The sequence below is a fragment of the Capricornis sumatraensis genome, chromosome 23, assembly GCF_032405125.1.
Source record: "Capricornis sumatraensis isolate serow.1 chromosome 23, serow.2, whole genome shotgun sequence".
Classification (NCBI taxonomy): Eukaryota; Metazoa; Chordata; class Mammalia; order Artiodactyla; family Bovidae; genus Capricornis; species Capricornis sumatraensis.
In genome coordinates, this window is record NC_091091.1 from 35,077,717 (window position 1) to 35,097,401 (window position 19,685).

The 19,685-nt window shown below is 43.1% G+C and overlaps 1 protein-coding gene across 2 annotated transcripts in view; it reads right to left on the minus strand.

The window, feature by feature from the left end:
* ABLIM1 (actin binding LIM protein 1) overlaps positions 1 to 19,685 on the minus strand; it is a 217,508-nt gene that overhangs the window by 55,269 nt on the left and 142,554 nt on the right. The window lies entirely within an intron of this gene.

Below are 19,685 nucleotides of genomic sequence, written 5' to 3' on the forward strand. Positions count from 1 at the left end.
ATCTGCCCAGCTTACATCAAGATGAGAAAACCATAGTAAAAGGTATCATCCACTGCTTTTTAATTTCGGAAAGAGCCCTAACTTGCCTCTCTGCTGCTTATAGTAATCTTCTGCCAATGTCTCATTTTAATTGTTTTCTGAAGAAGGCATTTTATTGAGGCAGCTCTGCATTATTCATGGACTTGTCACTTTCTTAAATAAGACAGATGCCATCATAGCAGGTGCTGACTTCCCCAAAGCGAAATGTCACTGGACACAGGGACAATTCTCTAGACAGGTGCCAAGTCACATTAGAGTCATGCTCCAAATACACGCCTGACAAAATGAAATCCTTTCGCTCATAGTTTAGCAGAAAGTCTCACCACCTAAAAATTATCAAATGTACTCTGCAATTAAATCTTGTCATCAGTCAACCGTGAAAACACTTCTTTTGCATTAACTGTGAGCAAGGCAGTGCTGAGAGCCTAGAGTTAGAAGTGGCTTCACCCTGTGCCTGCGTGAAATCGCCACAGGAAGTCAGGTCAGGTGGTGATTCCTTTCTCACACCCTCCTGTATGAACTAGGAAACCACTTGGCCACTGGAGTGTGAAATGGTGGTCAGCTACTCAAGATAACCCAGTGGGGAAAAAAAGTGGAAGTTATTTAAAACTAGAAGCCAGGAATGAATTCTTTTCAGTGGTGCCTGCCAGAAAATTCCAGAAGTGGAATTTTGTTCTTATCCATACAGCATTATTTATTTATCTGGGGGGTAGGGGGGAAGGGTATAGGATATGTTAACACAAAGTGGCTCTTTGCCTTGGGCCAGCCAGGGTCCCATGTGAGTGAAGGGAGGAAGAGGGCAAATATTACTCAGTGCTAAACACTGTTGAGTCAGCTGGGAGATTAATGCTGGGAGGTCCCAGGCAGTGAGGACAATCTCTGAATTCTCAAGGAAAATGTAGAGGAGACAACTAAGACCCCTTGACAGGAGTCTGGTGTAGTCTGCAGTGAAAGGCACACCCCTCAGTAAGCTAGCAATAGAAATTTCTGCACGCTGATAAACTGGACCCACCATATTTAGTGCTGCAATGTTAGAGACATTCTCATTAAAGATAGGAAGCAGGCAGAGATGTACACTTTCACCAGTGTTTTTCTTTACTGTGTTTCCTAGCCAATGTGATAGATCAAGAACAAGAAATAAGTACAAAGGTCACAAATAAAAGAGTTCAGTCGAGTAGCTAGATAAAAATTTAACACATATGTAAAAACCAATAGTTTTTCTATTCGTTAACAATACAAATTAAGTCTAGGTGATGAGAAAACAGGTCCCCATTTGTAAATAAATATTTCAGTGCAAGATCTACACAAGGAAAACAGTTGAATTTAACTGATAGGCATGAAAGACTTAAATAGAGGCATATGGTATTTATGGCAGGAAAAAATAAATACCGTGAAGTTGCCAAATTATGTAAAATGAACCTCTGAATGCAACAAATTCTCAATCAAAATACGAACAGGAGTTTCTTTTATGTAAACTGACAGGCAACTTTTACAAGTTTACACAGAAGACAAAAATGCAGAAAAATGTAAAAGATTATTATCCAAAATATACAACAAGCATCTACAATGAAAACTAAATGGCAATATAGGCAAAAGGCAATTTCTGGAGGAAATATAGATTACCCTAAAAATAAAGAATTAGCTCAACCCCATCAGGAATCATGGAAACACCATTTAGAAAAAGAGTATTTTTCTTCAACAAATTGGCAAAGATAAAAAGAAGACTAAGTGAGGGACCTCACTGGTGGTCCAGTGGTTACGAATCCACCTGCCAATGCAGGGGACACGGGTTCAATCCCTGGGCTGAGAAGACTGCACATGCTATGGGGCAACTAAGCCCATGCGCTCTAGAGACTGCGCTCTGCAGCGAGGGAAGCCGCCGCGATGAAAAGCCTGTGCACCCCACTAGGGAGCAGCCCACACTCGCTGCGACTAGAGAAAGTCTGAGCGTAGCAACAAAACCCTAGTGGAGCCAAAAATAAATAAATAATTCGATTAAAAAAAGATTAGTGTGAAACAGGCCTTCTCACATACTGTCAGTGAGCAAAATTCCTTTTGGAAAGCAACACTTACTTAAATTTAATGTGTGCACACTACTCCCTGATGAACAATTCCACGTGTAAAAGCCACTCTACAGAAATTCTCACACCTGTGTCCAAAAGTATTAAGGATATGTGGTGTGGGATTATTTATAACGGCAAAGAACAAGGAAACAGAAGCCTAGATAAGAAAGCGGTGAAACAAAATATTGACTCATATATAGCCATTAAAAGGATGAAGTAAACCTACATATACTTACATGGAAAGAGTTCAAACTAAGAAGAGAAAAAACTCAAACAGAAACACAATACCTATGATACGGCCACATACAGCTGTGGTCAAAAGTGTGGAGATACTGGGTAAGCCTGACTGGATTGAAATGCAGTTTCAGCACTGTGTGGTCCTATGAAGGTAGCATTTATCTCATGAAGCCGATGAGAGAGGACTAGTGTATTTCCTGGCATGCCCCACTCTCGCCAACACTGACCACCAGTCCTATAAGTCAGGCACAGTTACTATTGTTTAAGCCTAAGAAGACACACACACACACATTTTATATATATATTTATATTGATTTTCTATGTGTGTGTCCTGCCCAGAGAGAAGGTGGGGCGAATGCACGCCAATTAGTTTTCTGTGGCTCCTTGTGGAGAAAGAGGAAAGAGTAGAGGTGGGAACCTAACAACTTCCTTTATGTGTTTCTGTACTGCTTTGATCTTTTACAAGAATTTGTTTTTATGTTACTGTGTAATAAGGAAATAAAAACGAAGAAGAAAAAAGTCCATTGTCTCCTGGAGTCGTTACGTGATCTTGGGCAAACCACAGACTCTTGGAAAATATGTTGTAGAGATGATGGAGTTGATAGCGACAGGGACAGTAAAAGGGAACATTTTTATTGTGATGACTCGGTGTCAGTCGCTGTTCTCCATACTTCATAAACATTCAGGCATTCGTTTCACAAGAACCTACTGAGGTTATTACTCCCCACTCTCCAGATAAGGAAGCTGAGGCTTGGAGAGGTTTAGTAAACTTGTCCCCGGTCACACAACTAGAAAGTGGTAGGGCCAGGGTGCGAACCCAGGTGGTCTGACTCTGGAGCGTGAGTCCCTAACCAGGATCATAGCTAATCTCCATATGGTACCTCACGGCTGTACCCACCTCACAGGGATGCCAGGGTGAACGATCGAATGACATTGACGATGCTGTGATGCACTGCATAAACCAATAATAGGAAAACGACATAATGAGCTTCTGAACAGAGGTGGTTCTAGGACCATCCACATAAAGAAGGCTTACTAGCTTGGTCTGGGATGCTGGTAAAAGGCTCTCTGGATGCCACCCTTGCCCAAGGACAGGCACAGGTGAGTAGCTATTACATGAATTGTCACACAAGATGGGTGGGAGGTTCGGGCAGGGCCCCTGTGGCAGGGCTCTGCTCTGCAAATCATTAGTAAAAGCACTGCTGAGAAACACTGCCAGTATAACTCCAGGGGCATCGGTCTTGACCTGTGTACTTGCTTCATCCCCAGATGCTGAACATGTCAGGAAATACAGTGAGCCAGAATCGAAGGGCAGTTGCACAGCTGTTCAAAAGTCTGTCTGTGCCACAGTGCAGGCCTGGGGGTGGTGGGGGAAGGGCACAGGGTCGAGGGCTTGAGATAAGGGAGCCCCCCAACCCCGCATGTGTTTCACTTCTTCTTACATGGCAGTTCTCAGACAAGCCCTGTGTGCAGGGCCAGGAAAAGTACCAGAGCTGAACACAGACAGGGTTATATGCAAAGTAACCAAAAAAAAAAAAAAAAAAAAACGGATGTAGCTGAATCCAAAGCATTTAAATTAGAGTCATTTTTAGAAGAAGGAAAAGTATTTCAGATAATGAGCAAAATGAGACTAAACAGCGCCCATGGAAGAATGAAGAGGAGCCCACAATTCAAGTGGAGAGGAGGCTGTTGATTGCAAACTTTTCAAGCAGTGTCGGCTTTGCTGTGACAGGTGACTCCATAAATGATGCTTACCAAGTATCTGACCCCAGACTCAACATCCTGCAACTCCAGCTCTGCCCCAGCCTGACAGACCAGATGTGTCTTTGGGACTTCCTACAGTCCTGTGGCGAATGGTGACTTTTCATCCATCTCTGTACCTTGCTACTTAAAAACCTACAACCTTATTTATTGTCACACATTCAAAACGCATACATTAAAAACTCTACATTCGGACTGGCACTTAACTCTAGTTGAGTTTTATAAAAGCACCTGCATACACAAAGTGCTAGAAACTGCTTGCCTTTAATAGCGCTGATTAAGTCACGCTTCTGCGGTTATTATTTCTGTTTAATTGATCTCTAAATTGAAGTATAAACTTTATCATATAGGCGAGAATTCCATCTGGGGAAACACCATCTGCTACAAGGCAGAATTTGGTGCAAGGCACCAAATTTGTGAAACTTACTATCTGGAAGAGGAGAAAGGAGCTCTGAGCTCCTTGTGGACACTGGGTGCAGGAAAAGGGCTACAAGATTCCGAATCAGGAGACTGGGATATCATTTCTTTATTTCTTATTCACGAGACCTCCATTATGTCACTATTTACCGTCTCCAAGGCCCTGGCCCTCGCTTTGTAGAAAGTGAAGGGCTGCTGCTGCTGCTAAGTCACTTCAGTCGTATCCAACTCTGTGCGACCCTGGACTAGACAATTTCAAGTCCCACCCCGCTGTAAGATTCTATGATTCTGTGTAAAATCCCACCCCTCTCCAAGCTTACATGGCAGTGTTGACAAAAAAAGCAATTTGGGTAGAGAAAGGACCTTCTTGATGGCAGAGATTGGAAATGAACCAAAGACCCCATAGTTCTAAAAGCCAGGAGGAGTTCTGGTACCCTAAGCCCTGTGCTGGGATAACAGACCACTGTGGGCAGAAAAGACAACTGCGATTACAGACCCCATCCTTGACAGATAATTCTCTTAGCTCTGGGATGGCTAACTGTCCTTTTCAGTTTCTCTCTCCGCCTTTACCCCCCACCATTTCTCTTGTAGTACTTTACTCCTGATACAGCTCAGGAGATATGGAACAGGGTCCCTGAAGTCAGCCTTCAGCCATTTATAGCTCAGACCACACCTCCTTCCCCAAAGGACTTCCGGATGCTTATCGAGAAGGCTGTGATCTGAAAACAATGAAACAAAAGCCTCAGAGGAAAAGAAAAATCAAAAGGTTTCACTCTCAGGCCAACTTGTTCGCTGTGAAGCGAGTTTCTCAGTAGATGAGGACAAAAGAGAAAATGGGCCACTTTGGTCTCACTGGGTTAAAAAATGACCACATACAATTGTCACTAGAGAGGCAAGGTTTCCTGATTCTAAATTAGCCACAGGCTGTGAACCTCAACCATGGGCTGTGGTTCCATAGGGCTTGCTCTGAGTGACAGGTCTCACACAGCCCTGTGAGGGACGTGTTCTTTTACAACCGTGTTCTTCGAACAATGAAACGCTCAGAGAAATGAAAACTCAGAGCAAACAATTTCTCCAAAGCTCCCAGTGCTTCCACAAAGCAGAGCTGGGCTGTGAGTCCTGACTGACTGACTCCAGGCCTCCTCTTGCATAAACTGCCTCCAAAAAGCCCCAAAGGGATACTCACAGGGGGAACCTCAGTTCTGGAGCAGCTAAGCAACTTCCACACTGATTTCACTGATGGCTGGAAACATCCAAGCAGTTTTTCTTCTATAAAGCCTTGAGAAAAATGGAGGGTGCAGACTAAAGGCCACTGAATGAAGTCATTTTCACAGGGGAAGTTAAACTATCAAGGTCTAGGGTGGTAGACCGTTTTAAAAAAGATCTAACTTGATTCAGAGATGGTGTTCAAAATACCCCCAAAAAGAAACAAATTGCTTTTCTGTCCCTGCATGCTAAGTCACTTCAGTTTTGCCTGACTCTTTGTGACGCTATGGACTGTAGCCCACCGGCCTCCTCTGTCCATGGGATTCTCCAGGCAAGAATCCTGGAGTGAGTTGCCATTTCCTCCTCCAGGGAATCTTCCTGACCCAGGGATCAAACCTGTGTCTCTTACAGCTCCTGCAGTGGCAGGCAGGTTCTTTATCCCCAGCGCCACTTGGGAAGCCCCTGAGACTGTTGCACACACGGCTCTGGTTGATGATGCTTTCAGATTTAAGGACACACAAACGTTTGGAGGTCAGTGTGTTGGCCTAGATCAGGGGTTTTCTAACTTTACTGCACATAAGCAACACCCAAGAGACTTTTAAAAATGGGTTCAATGGCCCTAGGGTGGGGCACAGAGATCAGCTTCTTTCATTTTGTAAGCGCTGACTTAAGTCTATGCAGATCACCATGAACTGGGGAAACCTCATGGTAGATGAGGAAGCCAAAGGTAGCAACAAGGACGTTGCTTCCCTGGCAGCTGTATGGGCGGGGAGAGAGGCAGAACCACACTAGTTCCTGGTATTGCTCCTGAAGAAAGGCAAGGTGGGGCTGACTCAGCCTTCTTTGCATTTGCTGCTTTTTCCCTTGAAGTGGGAGAGGTTTCCAATGCAACCGGACTAGCTTGATCTCGAAGTTACCACTCACCTGTTCCGGAAGGCTGTTTTTCCTGATTCAGCATTCTAATTGGGCAGGATAATGAGGGTGTGCCTTGGCCCAAAGTTTGGATCCTGGGCAAAGATGAATAAATCAGTCTGCCCAGGCAGCTTGCACAAAGCCCAGAGGGCTCTCCATAAGTCTGCAAAGCCAGGCTGTGCAGGGACTAGCGTCTGCTGCCCCACTCCCTCACCAACCCCAACCCCAACAGTGGCCCCTGCTCCAACTATCAGGGGGAGGGTTCCCCAGAAAAGATCGCAAAATGGTGTGAAGAGACATCCACAAGTGCACTCCAACGCTCTGGTTCCCTTTGACCAGCTCAGAATATAAAAGGATAAAAAGGGCTGCAATATTCCAGTGGAAACGCATACTGGCCTTTTGCAAGTGATTGCTGCTGTCTTTATCTCCTTCTAGATATCTCCTTCAAGGAGCTTATCTCCTTCAAGAAGATCAGTCAATCCTAAAGGAAATCAGTCCTGAATATTCATTGGAAGGACTGATACTGAAGCTAAATCTCCAATACTTTGGCCACCTGATGCCAAGAACTGACTCATTGGAAAAGACCTTGATGCTGGGTAAGACTGACGGCAGGAGGAGAAGTGGACGACCAAGGATGACATGGTTGGATGGCATCACTGATTCGATGGATATGTGTTTGAGTAAGCTCTGGGGGCTGGATGGACAGAGAAGCCTGGTATACTGAGGTCTATGGGATCTCAAAGAGTTGGACACAATCAAGTGAATGAACTGAACTGAACTGAACTATCTCCTTCTAAGAAACTCAGTACAAAAATTTCTAAGTAGCCTTTGCAGTTTAACAGTACAATATACAGTACAGTATATTCCTGTAAGACCTAACCAGCCTCTTTAAACTGATCAACAGGATCAGTGTAATCGCTACCAAAATCCCAGCCAGATTATTTGTACATTGGGAAGCTGATCCTAAAACGTACATGGCAATGCAAAGGACCTTGGAGAGTTAACAATGTTGGATAAAGAATAGGATAATAGTAGAGGACTTAAACTACCTGCTTTCAAAACTTATAAAGCTATAAGTAATCAAAATGGCATGGTATCAGCACTGAGATAGACATAAAAGTCAATGTAATGGGAGAGACAATCCCAAAGTAAACCCACACATTTATGGTCAACTGATTTCCAATAAAGTATCATAGATAGAGAAGGGATGTTTTCTTTTAATAAATACTGATGAGACAACTGAATATATATGTCCATCAGATCCCTACCTTACACCATACACAAAAATTAATGTTTAGTGGATTACAGACCTACATATAAAAGCTAAACTATAAAACTACTAGAAAAAAACATAAAATCTTTGTGACTGCAGGTCAGGCAAAGATTTCTTAGACGTTATATGAAAGCATAATTATAAATCAGATGTTGTCAAGATTAAAACCTTTTTCTCTTCAAAAGACATCAAGAAAATGGAAAGACCTGCCACAGACTGGAAAAAATTTCTGCAAATCATATTTCTAAAAAAGGAACAGCATCCAGAATATATAAAGAACTACTAGAGTGCAGTAATAAGAGGCTGCACAACTCAGTTAAAAAGTGGGCAAAAGATTTAAACCAGACTTCACCAAAGAAGTTATGAGTATGACACATGAAAATATTTTAAACATCGTCAGTCAAGCTAATAAAATTAAAGCTTCAATGAAATACTACAATGCAATGAGCCAACTAAAAAGCAATGGCTATCATGAGAAAGACTTTTCCATAGCATATGTTAGGAGAACATGAAGAAAGGGGAATCCTCATCGATGGCAGGTGAGAATGAAAAGTGGTGCAGCTACTCTGGAAACCTCTTTGGCAGTTTCTCAAACAGCTGAACGTAAATCTACCAAGTGATCCAGAACTTCCACCCCTAGGTTTCCAACTAAAAGAAACGGTAACTTAGGTCCACACAAATTCTTATGTGCAAAAGTTCACAGCAGTGTTCTTCATAACAATCCCAAACTGGAAATAATCCAAATGACTCTCAGCTAAACAGATAAACAAAATGCGGAACATTCACAAAAGAGAATACTGCAAAGTTACTGCTTTTAATGAAAAGAAACAAACCGCTGATACATACAACAACACAGATGACCCTCAATAACACGATGTCCAGGGAAAGAAGCCAGACGTGGAAGACTACATATTGCATGATTCCATGTTCTACGAAGTTTCCAGAAAAGGCAAAAGGAAAGAGGCACAAAGTAGTCTGGTGCTTGCTGGGAAGGGGGATGGAATAAGACCGAGCAAGGCTGACTGCAAAGTCAAACTGAGGTGATGACAAAGTGGTAAAACTGCATTGTGGTCATGGCTGCACAAGCGCTTAAATGTAATAAAAATAAACTGTATCCTCACAATGGGTGAATTTTATGGTATGTAAACTATTCTTTAATAAAGAATAAAGAGACAGGACAATTAAAAAACAAGAAAACATTGATGGGTTGGGGAAAGACCTAACGGGAAGACCCACTATTTACCTCAAGGCGTGAGTGCACTCATTCCTTTGCTGGGGGCACAGATTCCTTTGGAAAGTTATTGAAAAATAAAGATTTTTTTTTTTTTTTGCAGAACAAAATATACCTGCATATGTGTGCAGTATTGAACTGATAGCAGTTGTCCAAAGGATTGAACATTTTCAGAAGGATAAGAAAACAATTGTCTAATGTGCTAATCAAATCATTTCTCTTTCTTCAGCGGGATCACTATTATTCTGTATAAGACAGAATTGCAGAGAGACTGAGTAACTTGTCCAGGAACTCACGAGAAGTCGGAATAAAAACCTGGGCTATGACATTAACCTTAGTGTCACTACTAGGAATCTCTCAGGCTTGGTTCTTTGGTTATGTGCTTTCATGCACAGTATTTAATTGCAGTTTTCTCTGAACTTTTGAAGTAGGTGACATCGTTCTTATTTTATAGTGATGAAACCTAGGCTCAGAGGCCAAATGACTTGCTGTGCCAAAACCAAGGGCACACAGCTAAGTGTCACAACTAGGAAACATCCCAGGTCCGTGGACACAGGTTCAATTCTCTTGTACCAGTATCACCACATCACAGATAACACTGCTTCTCGTTTCAGAAATCCTAGGCAACTAGAAAAATAACTCAAGTATGACACAAAAAGTTGGTCAAGATGACTGAGACTGTTTTGTTAACATGTGTTGTAGAAATTTTGCCAAATTTCAAGGCAGAGCAAATAACAACACTGAAGGCAAAACATAAATCGGAAACGCAAGGATCTCCGCATTTGAAACTGACCTCTTCTCCCTGGTATTCCTGCAGCCCTGGGCTTGGACTGCCCCATGCGTTTAACGTTGCCTCCTGTTGTTATGGCGGGGCTGGCTGTCCCATCCCACTGCCCACCATGGAGTGGAAGGAGATGGGCTCTGGAGCCCAGAGAACCCAGGGTCTGCATTGCAACTTTGTAAACAGTGTGGCCTTGGGCTCTTTTGGGGATTTATTTCTCCATCTGTAAAAAACTGGTATAAGAAAACCTGCCGTGGAGGATTGTTATGAAAATTAAATGTGTGTATGTCCTAAGTCACTTCAGTTGTGTCCGATTCTTTGTGACCCCATGGACTGTAGCCCACTAGGCTCCTGTGTCCATGGGATTTTCCAGGCAAGAATACTGGAGTGGGTGGTCAGGCCCTGTTCCAGGGGATCTTTCCACCCCAGGGATCAAACCCACACCTCCTGCGGCATTGTAGACCCATTCTTTACCACTGAGCCACTGGGGAAGCCCAAAGGCAAGTTCAGTTCATACCAAAGGAAGTATCTGGTTCCCCGTGCAGGGGAGCTTGCTGCTTCTCTTTCACGTTAGATTCGACATCCTTTTATAGATGTGGTCTACACCCACGCCATCAGAACGCTAGGATCTCTCTTGCTTTCCATAGAGCAAGTTCTCTAGGAATGTCAGGTGAATTAACAGGCCAACAGAAGCCCTTATCCCCAAACCTCTAGATGGATGAACAACTGTTTCCTGAATGATTATGGCCAAAAGAGAATTAGGTGGTGAACTTCTGTGCCCCAGCTGTCATGTCGGTATTTACTTGTTTCCAGACACTATGCTAAGCAAACCACATCCCACCTGACTCTCCCTGCAATCCAGCGAGGTAGGTATTATGTCCATTTAACAGATGAGGAAGTTAAAGCTTTGGAAGATCAATCACCCACCCAAGGTTACTCAGTTGGCAAGGGCTGGAATCGTAGTCTGAACTCTGGTCTGTCCAAGCCCAGACTGCACTCACCACCACCAGGCCCTCCAGCCTCCCCCACCGCTTAGCAGCTCCATTCATGAGCGGAGACCCTCACTGAGATCAACTCTAAAGAGGCGTATTTCCTATAACTGTACAGCATCATCTTTCAGCTTTTTCTTTAAGAATACAAATAAAGTCTTATTGTACCAAATCAAAGTCTTCATATTTTACAGTTTGCTAAGGCTCAAGAAGACTACACCATTTAAGATCTTAACAAAAATTTTACTCTCACGATCCCTCCCACCACTATTCAAATTGTGTGCTCAAATGTTATAAAACAAAACAAAAACCCCAAACCACAAATAACACCAAGTCCTTCAAAGACAACTCTCCCAAAGTTATTTCTTGACATAGGTGATCTTCGTGGCACGGACAGTGTGATCCTAAACCCTTGTGAAGCAGCCCTGGCAGTTCCAGCCTGCCCGTCATTTTCAAACCCAGTAATAGCCATGTCACGTGTCCCCGGTACTCAATGTACTTCCTTAAAACCAGGAACTGACTGATCCAAGCAGCATGGATTAACGTCATCTCGCTAGTCTCTCTGAAAAGTTATTAAGGAATACAATGCAGTTTAGAGGGTAGCCAGGGACCCAAGGGTTTGGGGTTGAATTTCCTCAGATATTAGCTGAACTTGGCATTCCCTGACCAGGTGTTTGGTTTGTCTCATTACAGGTTCACCTACAGTTTGGCTTTTGTCAGCAAAAATACCAAGCATTTTACACGTTGTATCACAACGTTCTCCCTTACAAGGTAGGCAGAAAGTCCTGAATGCACCTTCTTCCCTCCTTCTTTGGAGCAGGAAAGAGGTACACTGTACTTTTCTTAAGTATACTTCTTTGTTGACATAGAACATATACTGAGAAAAGCACACTGAATTTCCAGCTCAATGAACTGTCATAAATGCAACACAACCTGTAACTAGCACCCAAACCAGGTAAGAGAACGTTATCTGTACCCACAAGCCCCTCGATGCCTTCTTCCAGCCACTGAATTCTCATCGCTACGCCAACTTCTAACTTTTACCTCTCTTTGAAGTTTACATAAATGGGGTGACCCAGTTTCGATCCTTGGGTCAGGAAGATCCCCTGGAGAAGGAAATGGCAACCCATTTCAGTATTCTTGCCTGGAGAATCCCATGGACAGAGAAGCCTGGCAGGTTACAGTCCAGGGTGGTTGCAAGGAGTTGGACACGACTGAGCGACTAAAGCTTTCACTTTTCTCTTAATCAGCACCACGAGAATTATTCACAATGCTGTGTGTACTTGTACTTCACCACGTCTCACAACTGCACAGCATTCCTTTGGGTAATTACACTACATCTTATTATCCATTCCATTCCTTTTTTTTTGGCCACACCATGTGGCTTGTGGGATCTCAGTTCCCCAACCACGGCTCGAATGCAGGCCCTTGGCGGTGAAAGCACAGGGTCCTAACTATTGGACCACCAGGGAATTTCCTATCCATTCCACTCTTGATGAACATGCTGGTAGCATTTAAATGTTGGCTGTTTTGAACTGTGTTGCTGTGAAAATTCCTATGACTTTTAGTGAATTACATACACATTTCAGTTGTACGTATACATAAAAGTAGATATATGACAAGGTCATTGGGTACGTTTATGTTCAGCTTGAGGCCTGCCAAACAGTTAACCCAAATGGCTTTTGCCTTTTATTACAATTTTAATCTGAGAGGAATTTGAAGGAATTAAATAAGAAGAATCAAATTAAGAGCGCTTTACTGACTAGATTCCCAAAGTGTTTTTCTAACCTCTGTGAAGTGATTTTTTTTTTTTTTAATAAAACGGTTTCTCAGTAAAAGCTCTGCAGTATAATCTCATCAGGTATCCATTATTCTGGGACCTCCAGAGTGCCACTGAAAAATACCCAATTCTCCTTTTATCCTCATCTTTCTGTTGGTAGAATCCTTTGAACTGATGGAGAGACGTGGATGAAATGCAAATAGTCCTCATGTTTAATTCTGAAATTGACTCAGAATCAGCAGGCGATGGCGGACTCTGCCTGGATCTCTCTGCATAAGTCTTTGTCATGAAGCTTCAAAAGTGACTTCTAGTTAGGACCAAGGTCCACTGGAAAAGGTCAAAAAAGAATTGGGATTGGAAAGTTGAAAACTTTGGTGGCCACTAAAAGATTTCACTTTTCCTCTCGTGATTGAGCTTAAACATTTCATATCAACTGTTTTTACTGTTATATTTTGCATTTGTTTTGTAATTGAATGTTAGTCCCTTCCCATTTAATCCGCCCAGTGATTTGGGGGCACACTTCTGCCTATCTATGGGCTAAGAAAAGTCTTCAAGGTTATAGAGCTAGGGTTCAATCTAGAGTTTTAATTAAGTCCATTCTCCCTTTCCACCACATCCAGGTACATGTCAAGGGTCAGAAAGAGTGGAAATTACTTTGGTGACTTGGACAGCTTAAAAAATAAGCATTGTCTTTCCTTCTTCCATAAATTCTCATGTGGGAGTACAGCAGCTAACCACCCAGGAAAGATCCAAGGGAATCTTTGAAGACTATCTCCTGTACAACAATAACTCACTTTGGGCAATAATTGTAGAAACTGTAGGTAAGAAAAGGATCTTCCATTCCTGGGGTTTCATCAGAAGTCAGTTGGGTAGGGTCCATTGGCTTGTTTTAGACATTGGGTTGCCCCAGTTCCTGAATGTCCAATGTCAGGCCTGGTGAAAGGTGGATCTTTGAGAAATCTGTTCAGTTGAACCCTCCACTGAACTTTCAGAATGATTGGATGCACTGGGACCTAACTGTTCATGTCCCCCAATCCTATGCACTTTCTGAAAAGGCTTGTATGTTCTAGAATGTTAAAATGGTGGAAAAGCACTGATTCTGCCTAGTGTACAGGACTGTTATGTAGGTAAAAGAGATGTTAATTACAATAAATTCACCTTGAGTAATATGATACAGGGAAACAACGAACTAGGTTGCAAAACCCCAGCTGACTCTATGCCATGGACCCGAGAAAGACAGACTCTGGGAATCCAAAGAGATATTCCTGCAAATATTGAGTAGAATGCCAGGTCAGCTGTTGCTTTGCAGACGGTAACAACTATTAGCATAACTCCAGGGAAGGACAATAAGAAACTCTTCATGTTTCTGCTTTAATGCAACCTGTTTTTTGAATACAGACACCATCCTATAGTCAAGGTCAAAGGTTTGACATCTTTTCCTTTCTTAACACCAGGAGATAAATGTTTGCTGTCAAGTTCAACATTCTTGAAAGTTACTCCCAATTGGATAATTATCTCTTGTGCAAGGGCAAACACTTACGGTTTCTTATTGCTCATGATCTCATTCCTGGTCTCCTTACCAACCCAAGAGCATGCTGGAGTCAGAAATGCACAATAACAGCAATCCAAGGGTCTCGTCACTGCCTGATGCTCCAGGGAAAGCAACGATCAATACATGTCCTGATGGCCAAATAGCACAAGTGCATGCTCAGGAGAGAGGGAATAGGAAAGACCACGCAGCTCCCCTTTATTTATTACCTTAGCAATGACTTTGTAACTTGTAGGAAACATATAGAAAGCAGGGCTTTTTAAATTTAAAATATTTAAGCTTGTTATACAGTGTATAGGAAATGTCTTCCAACTCCATAAGATTCTAGTTTGTCAGCTGCTTTTCTTCATCAAGTTGCTATCTCTAAAGAAAATTCCAGTTCTGTGAGTTTTACCCTTCTCCAGCAATTACAAACATTTCTCCATCCCATCTCATTCTTTTTCCTTCCTTAATATTTCTAGCTGAATGTAACTCATAAAGGACTTCACAAGAGTCAGAAAAGACACAGGGCCTTGTACATAGCCCTTTCCTTGCTTTGGGGTCTTGGGTGATCCTAATAAGTTACTTCCACTAAAACCATGGCTCTGAGTTATCACCTCTTTTAGAGATGGGTCAGCTCTGGGTTGCCTACAGCCCACTATCAGACTAAAAATATTTTTTCTTCCCCAGGGTTAGAGAAGTCGTCAGGGTGGGAACCAATACCAGAGCAGTCAGAAAAACACAGCTTGCTTTTAAAAACATCCTTGTCTGATTTCCTCTCCCACTGTGGCTGGACTTTACCTCCTTTAACAAACAACCAAGCCTTTCAGCCCAGAATCTGTAGGGCCCAGCCTCTTACCATTTCCCTGAGAGTGGAGGGGAGGGGTGCTCTGGCCATCACTGAGTATCAGGGCTAACAGTCAGTAGGAGAAAGAAACAGAGGGCAAATTAAATTCTAAGATGGAGGGGGAGGTGTATGAAAGCACGCAGGAGCCCGGGTTTAACAAGACCCAAATCAAAATCCATTTCAAGCAAAGCTCTTGCCCTTGGATGACAACCAAAATGTTCCTGTATCCTGCAGAGAGAAATACAATTCACATTCCACACTCTACACCCTGGGTGGGTGCCTGCCTCGTCCCTGGTCCTTTGGATTTCTCTAGAAGGGCAAGCCTCGAGGCCGGAGGCAGGATAAGCAGGTGGTGCTGGGTCCCCTGCCAGTTGTACCTGCCACCCCTCCCACCCACCATGTCAGGTCACAGAGGGTCCTGTCAGAGGGGAGCCAGCGACCTTGACGGGGCTGGACGCTGGGACCCAAATGACAGCCTGAGCCACAGTCATCAAAGTGATTCTGTGCGGTCACACAGCTCTAACCTTCAAAGTATTAGACTGTGCAACCTGAGCCGATGTTAAGCCTGTACTTTTCCCCAGTTCTGAGGTCGAGTCATCCAAGTGCTCCTTAGCAAAGCCCACTGAACTCAGTCACAGCCAGCTGGCTCCTTTGATAACAGCCAGACGGACAGACAGACAGGAAAAGCCCAGCTGCCTAAGCAAAGTGGCCACACTACAGAGAAATGCTGGTCAGTTCCCCTTCCTCACCACTGAGCAGCTGGATCAGAGGTCCTTTACGAGCGAAGGATGTTTAAATGCCAGGTGCATTTTTACTGAACACCACGTAGATCACAGTCCTCCCTGGACAAGAAGTCTTTAAAGTCATCCCATTACCTACTGATGAAAGGAGATCCAACCGGTCCATCCTAAAAGAGATCGGTCCTGAGTGTTCATTGGAAGGACTGATGTTGAAGCTGAAACTCTAATACTTTGGCCACCTGATACGAAGAGCTGACTCACTCGAAAAGACCCTGATGCTGGGAAAAATTGAAGGCGGGAGGAGAAGGGGACAGAGGATGAGATGGTTGGATGGTATCACTAACACAATGGAGATGAGTTTGAGTAAACTCTGGGAGCTGGTGATGGACAGGGAGGCCTGGCGTGCTGTAGTCCATGGGGTCACAAAGAGTCGGACACGACTGAGCGACTGAACCGAACTGAACAGCACTGATGAAAGTTGAATTCCTACCCCTGGCATTCAACAGCCTCCACTTTCTGGTCTCAACCTACCTGTTCAGCTTTAAAAAATCATAGGGGCCCCTGCAGAGAGGGGAGGAGTAGGTCTGAGAGGGCTGGGGAGCCAGCAGTTTTAACCGGCTCCCCTTGTGATCCTCCACTGTAGCCCAGACTGAGAACTGATAAACTAGAGTGAGTCTTTTCCAACTGCCCAGACTCAGGCATTCATTCCCTTTGACTTGCATTTATTTCTTGTTCCAAACATATACTCCTTAAATGTTGATATAAAGTAAGCACCATTTATCCAAAGCAAGAAATAACTGCTGTTTACTCAGCAAGTTTTCCCACTACACTTTTCATTTCTCAGAAGAAAGAACACTATCTTACTCATTTTTGTATTCCAGAGTCTCAGAGGTGTTGAGCAGATAGGTATTTTTCATAAAAATAGTCTGTTTTATATTAAAAAAAAAAAAAAAACACACCAATGCTCCAAGCACTGAGCCAAAAGCTGCCTTCTCTAGGGATCTTTTCTTATCATTTTGATTTGGTAGGACCCAGGCCTCATCTGTACTCTTAAATAAATAGCATTTACTTATCCCATTCATGTAGTGCCTCAAGTTTGTAGATATTTATGTGTTTTTGAACTTCCACTTTTAGATTTTGCAAAAGCAGGGACTGTATCTCTTATTATTGCATATTATAATGATAATTATATAATCAGCTAGTAAGTATAAGCATTAAATGCTAAATTCTCGTTTAAAGAATGAATTATACATCAAACTAGTAGACCCAAAATATCTTAGTAAGTATAGTGCTGAGAAAAATGATAATGCTGTAGAACAATGACAGAATACATTTCTGAGAGCAAATTTACATTAGGATTTTATTCTATCCCAGAGTACATCATGAGAAACACTGGGCTGGAAGAAGCACAGCTGGAATCAAGATTGCCAGGAGAAATATCAATAACCTCAGATATGCAGATGACACCACCCTTATGGCAGAAAGTGAAGAGGAACTAAAAAGCCTCTTGATGAAAGTGAAAGAGGAGAGTGAAAAAGTTGGCTTAAAGCTCAACATTCAGAAAACGAAGATCATGGCATCTGGTCCCATCACTTCATGGGAAATAGATGGGGGAACAATGGAAACAGTGTCACTTTATATTTTGCAGGGCTCCAAAATCACTGCAGATGGTGATTGCAGCCATGAAATTAAAAGACACTTTCTCCTCGGAAGGAAAGTTATGACCAACCTAGATAGCATATTCAAAAGCAGAGATATTACTTTGCCAACAAAGGTCTGTCTAGTCATGGCTAAAAATGCTGAGCGCTGAAGAATTAATGCTTTTGAACTGTGGTGTTGGAGAAGATTCTTAAGAGTCCCTTGGACTGCAAGGAGATCCAACTAGTCCATCCTAAAGGAGATCAGTCCTGAGTTTTCATTGGAAGGACTGATGCTGAGGCTGAAACTCCAATACTTTGGCCACCTCATGCAAAGAGTTGACTCATTGGAAAAGACCCTGATGCTGGGAGGGATTAGGGGCAGGAGGAGAAGGGGATGACAGAGGATGAGATGGCTGGATGGCATCACTGACTCGATGCACATGAGTTTGGGTGAACTCCGGGAGTTGGTGATGGACAGGGAAGCCTGGAGTCCTGCGATTCACGGGGTCACAAAGAGTCAGACGTGACTGAGCAACTGAACTGAACTGAAGCTGTGTTTTCCTTTTTAAAATTCTTTTTTAATCCTTCATCTCCTTCTAGAAGAGTCCTGTTTTCTGAAATTTTGCATTTCCTGGCAAAGAGGAATTCTACCTCTTTCAGTATAAAACAAATAAGTTACCTGCAAAAAATACTCCCAACTTTCAACAGAAAAACCAACTGTCTAGATTCTCCAGTATCATAAAGTTTAAAGGCCTCCCTTTCCTAAGGGACCAAACAGTTGTCCCTCTGCCACTCTCTCCAAGGGGAATACGGTGGCATCACTTCCTTATCAACAAGCTAACTCAGGTGCACAGATGCGCTCTCAGCATCCTCCTGGACAGACTGGTCCAGGCATGCCCCATCCAAGACAAGCCAACAGCCTTCTGTCCAACTCAGGCAGGAAAGCTGCTCTCACTTCCTTGCTGCAGGCCAGCCATGATGAGCACAAGATGACTTAGGTTTGTAAACCTTGCAGGGGTACTTATTCCAAAAATAATGAGTCTATTAAAGGCCGGAGCCAGAACAAAATGCTGTTTTCTCCTATGCCTAAAGCAGGCCCAAATTAGTTCATGGAGAAAGGAAATCTGTTCCGCCCCAATGTAATGCACATGTGTAGATCACCTGGTATAAAGTGATGCCAGGCTGTGTCTTCCAGGGCCAGAGGCCTGCCTGCATGAGGCCAAGAGCTTTTAGGCAGCAGCCTTGGTCATTTCTGCACGCCCAGTTTGTGCAAATAGTAAGTGCTCAAGAAACATTCACTCAATCAAAGACTGCCCCAGGATCAAAGGGAGGGGACAGTGGTTAACAATGATTCAAGGAGTCAGAGAAGATGTCACTGAAAATGGCCCTGTAAATGGAGATTAGAAAGACAAGCAGAATCTCCTTTTCATTTTTACATGTACCAACACTCAAGACTTTTCCCATCACTCACATTGTAGCCAAGAACATATCCACCTGGACCACTCCATTCACCTGCCAATTTCCCCAACACACAAAAGCAAACCCGGAGAACTAGACGTTTCTTTACCTTGAGTTACTTTTCTATGTAATGGCCGTGTACTGGGTTGGCCAAAAAGTTCATTCGGGCCTTTCCACAGCATCTTTCGGACAACCCCAAAAGAACTTTTTGGCCAATCCAACATAATGATCAGCTGAAAGTTCATTTCTTACCTCTTATACATTTAACTGATAGATGGGATAAATTTAGAGAACAAAAATCAAAGAGGGAATAGAACGAGAAGAGACAAGAATATTGGTTCTTCACAGCAGAAAAGCAGTGATCTTAGAAAATGTGTTTCAAACATCCCAACCATGTGACACAATGGCTCAGAACAGGAAGAAATTAGCTTTATTTCAGTGACAGCCAGGAGTCTACCACCTCTTAAATCAAGCAAAAATAATTATCACACACACACACACACACACAAAGGCAGTGGCAGGCAACATCCGACAGTAATGATTTCACACTCAGTTTATCCAGAGCTGGCTTATACTACATCACAGCAATTTCACCGGGTCAACTTGCTTTCGTTCACCTCTTCCTAAAGTAATGATCACCAATAAAATTCCAACTCAGCCTGTAGCACTCGTGGGCTTAGTCAATGTGAATGTAAAGTCCCTCACTAATTCTGGTGACTGGTGAGAGCAAAGGGTGGCCCTCATTAACCAGAAATGAAAGAACAGCTAAATGGTTCTTAGCAT